Genomic DNA, 3,293 nt, shown 5'->3' with positions numbered 1-3,293 from the left:
CAACAGCGGTTCGAGTCCAGCCCGAGCTGAGCAGCCGCTGAGCTGCCAACAGGTAGCAGGATGGCTCAGCTAAAAAAAAAAAAAAAAAAAGTCAGGTAAGACAGGATCCCTGTCCTTAAGAAACCAGCAGTCTAAGATGCAGGATGTTTTCCTAAATTTTAAGTCAAATTCTTACTTGACACACACCCATTTTTATTTTGTTTTGGTTCTCATCTCTTTTGAACAAAGCGCAGCATGTAACCATTGTGACATTTTCACTTGTTTTTATAAACCCAAGTTCTAGAGTTGGATTTCATGTTTTGCATAACTCTAAGCATAGGGTAAGTGCTTGCATAATTAAACAGGAAAGAAGAGAAGAAATCATAATCCAGAAAAAGAACAAATCTTATGACTGCAAATATGTGTTAAGGTATCCCTTTGGAATTCTTAAAAGCTTTTTTAAATCCTCATTGTATATAATATTCGGAATTGCTTTTTGAACCTTGGGTAAATTAAAGCGGAAAACACCTTCTAAATATATTATACTTGAAGCCCAGTTGGGAGTTCCGTCTTCAAATTAGCACAGGAACAGGTCATTAAAATTAGTGGTTTAAGACTCAAAAAAACCCAAAAAAACGGCTTGGATCTGACAAACCTGGGTTTGAATCATTTTGCCGCTCTTTACCTGTGTGACCTTGGACAAGTTACTTAACCTCTCTGAGCCTCAGTTCCCATCTTTGCAAAATGGGGATAGTGATAGTATTCACCTGAGGGAGTTATTACGAGGATAAAGTGAGATCAAAGATTCGCAAAGTGCACAGGCCCAGCTTGTAGTTAGTACGCTGTCGAGCCTAGCTATTTGGATGATTAGTAGTAGCAAAGGGGTTGGATGGTCCCAAAAAGAAAAGGAAAAAAAAAATCTTGGCAAGTTGAAGTTTCAGTGGTGGAAATGAGATGTCTGATGCCTTTGGGGATTACACAACTAGTAACCCCCTGAGAAATATGAATACTTCTCCTAGTTTTTTGTGTGCCTTTGCTTTGATGGGGGTGAATGGTGAACAGCTGCATTGCTGCAAAGGGGTGGTGTGTCGGTAGGGAGGTAGGAGGAGAGAGTTTAAACTTATAAGCAAAGTCATAGATTTTCACCTAAAACGCCCGAGTATCAGCATATCATTCAGGCAAGCCAGCTACTCACCATAATATCTGATTCTGAAATTAATTTCAACAAATCAAAACGGCAATTTTGGTCATTGTAGGTCACATTATGTATTTTGTAAAGGGCCGACCCGCAAGTTGGATTTTATGATAACGCTGGAGGCAAAGGGTTCAGTGTAGTAGGAATTATTTTCACAAAAGGATCATTTTCTTTAAAAAAAAGAGAGAGAGAGAGAAAAACTCACTCTCTCTCTTTTTTTCCCTTATGGAAGGTAGTTCAATATACTGTTTATAGAGGCCTTGATCCTTTTTAAACTCAAGGAGCATAGTTAGCCTCTATGGTAATAAATCGAGAGCCATATGGGGACTTGGGGACATTGAATTTATGGGCTTGACTCCTTCCCCTAGTTCAGCTGACTGCTTCCTGGGATGGTGCACTTGATTGATGATTTTCTGGCATTCTGTGCAGCTGGGATATCTTCTGAAGTTTCTCTGATGGGGGTGGGGGTGGGGGGCTGGCTGAGGTTTGCCCCTGTGAGGTGTTAATGGGCTTCCTGCTAGGGCTTTATTTGTGAGGGGCGCTTGTTAGAGGGGTCTTGATGGGCCAGTGGGGACACCAGAGCTCTTGGAAGGTTGACTCTCAGACCTTGGGTCCCTGGCCCCTAACTGTGTTCCGTATAGCTGCAACATTGTTTTTGTTCCTGCTCCTCAGCCCACCGCTTGTTTAGCTTTAGGGGTTCCCAGGCCTGGGCAGGTATTGGTGGTGGGGGATCAGGCCCAGCCTGGGAATATGCTGGAACAGTGGTTCTGAGAATTCGTACCGACAAGTAGACTCCAGCAGGGGATGGCAGGGATTTGCACTGGGTAACTAGAGCTTGGGGCTCCGGCACAGCTACCAAGCTCCAGCTAAACACATGTCCCATGTTGGCAAGGTTATTACGTTGTCTTCTCAGCGGCCTCCCTCCTTCTCAAATTCCGTTCTCCTCACCACCACCCGAGTGCTCTTTCTAAAACGAAAACCTGTTCCTGTCACTCTCCTTCAAGCCCGTTCATAGTATTAGGAACTCAGTTGTGACCTCCCCAAATTCCTGTGCTGAAGTCCTAACCCTCAGGAGCTCAGACAGTGACTGTATATGGAGACAGAGTCTGTAAAGAGGTGATTAAGATGAAAGGAGGTCATATGGATAAGCCCTCATCTAATCCGACTGTCTTTATAAGACGAGATGATTAGGACACACACAGGCATGTGCACAGAGAAAAGACCCCGTGATGACGCAGTGAGAAGGCAGCCATCTGCAAGCCAAGGAGAGAGGCTGGGAAGACACCAACGCTGCCAGTGCCTTGACCTTGAGCTTCTAGCCTTCAGAACTGTGAGAAAATAAATTTCTGTTGTTTAAACCACCCACTCGGTGGTATTTTGTTGTAACAGCCCTAACAAACTTATATACATGGCTACCTTTGACCTATGGGATACATTTCTAACCCCAAGGACTGTCACAGGAAGTCCCTTGTTTTCTGGCTTCTGTCTGCGTTTCTGGCCCTGGGCCAATATCTCCTCCTGGAACTGGACACTCCTGGAACTTACTTCAGCCACAGCTTTATGAATCGTCCTGTAATTGTTCTTTTGTCTGTTTCCTATATTAGGCTTTGAACCCTTGAGGGTAGGAATGTTCTTTGTCTTTGCTCCCTAGCACCTAGCTCTGAGCCTGGTAGTCACTGTTAATGGAATCAGTTAAGACTTACTCTTCACGCGTCTGTTTTCTGAGGACCCCACCCTGAATTTTGTGCTCTATTAGAAGAGATGATAAACCTTGATTTTCCATGGGGCGTTAGTAGCTCCACTCAGGTAAGTCCTCAGGTGACAATAACAGGTGAAAATGATAGCACCAGTAATATTAGTTAGTATTTATCGAGCACGCTCTATATATGCCAAGTGAGCATGTAGCTTGTTTAATCACAATACCCTTGTGAGTCAGCTTTCTCTGGAAGATGGCGTAGCCTTAGCTGTGAGCAAAAAGAACCGGAAGTTCTATCTCCAGGTCCTTTCCAGCAGGGCCTGACACCCAAAGCAGATTTTTCTTAAGATATCCAATCGCATAGTAAAATTTCAGTGAAGCTGGCAAGAAAGTGAAACCTCCTTGAACTCACTTTTTTTTTTT

At 43.7% G+C, this 3,293-nt stretch overlaps 1 protein-coding gene across 3 annotated transcripts in view; it reads left to right on the top strand.

Annotated features, from left to right (window-relative positions):
- CHST11 (carbohydrate sulfotransferase 11) overlaps positions 1-3,293 on the top strand; it is a 274,124-nt gene that overhangs the window by 63,364 nt on the left and 207,467 nt on the right. Inside the window, exon 1 of one of the 3 annotated variants that reach the window (XM_019651849.1) lies at positions 2,394-2,504. The exons of the other annotated variants lie outside the window; for them this stretch is intronic. The gene's annotated coding sequence lies outside the window, so the exon portion shown is untranslated. Of the gene's footprint in view, positions 1-2,393; positions 2,505-3,293 lie in introns of those variants that run through there. 3 annotated transcript variants of the gene reach the window in all.

Source organism: Hipposideros armiger, unplaced genomic scaffold, assembly GCF_001890085.2.
Source record: "Hipposideros armiger isolate ML-2016 unplaced genomic scaffold, ASM189008v1 scaffold_168, whole genome shotgun sequence".
In the NCBI taxonomy this organism is placed as follows: Eukaryota; Metazoa; Chordata; class Mammalia; order Chiroptera; family Hipposideridae; genus Hipposideros; species Hipposideros armiger.
This window is presented reverse-complemented; position numbering and strand designations above follow the sequence as displayed.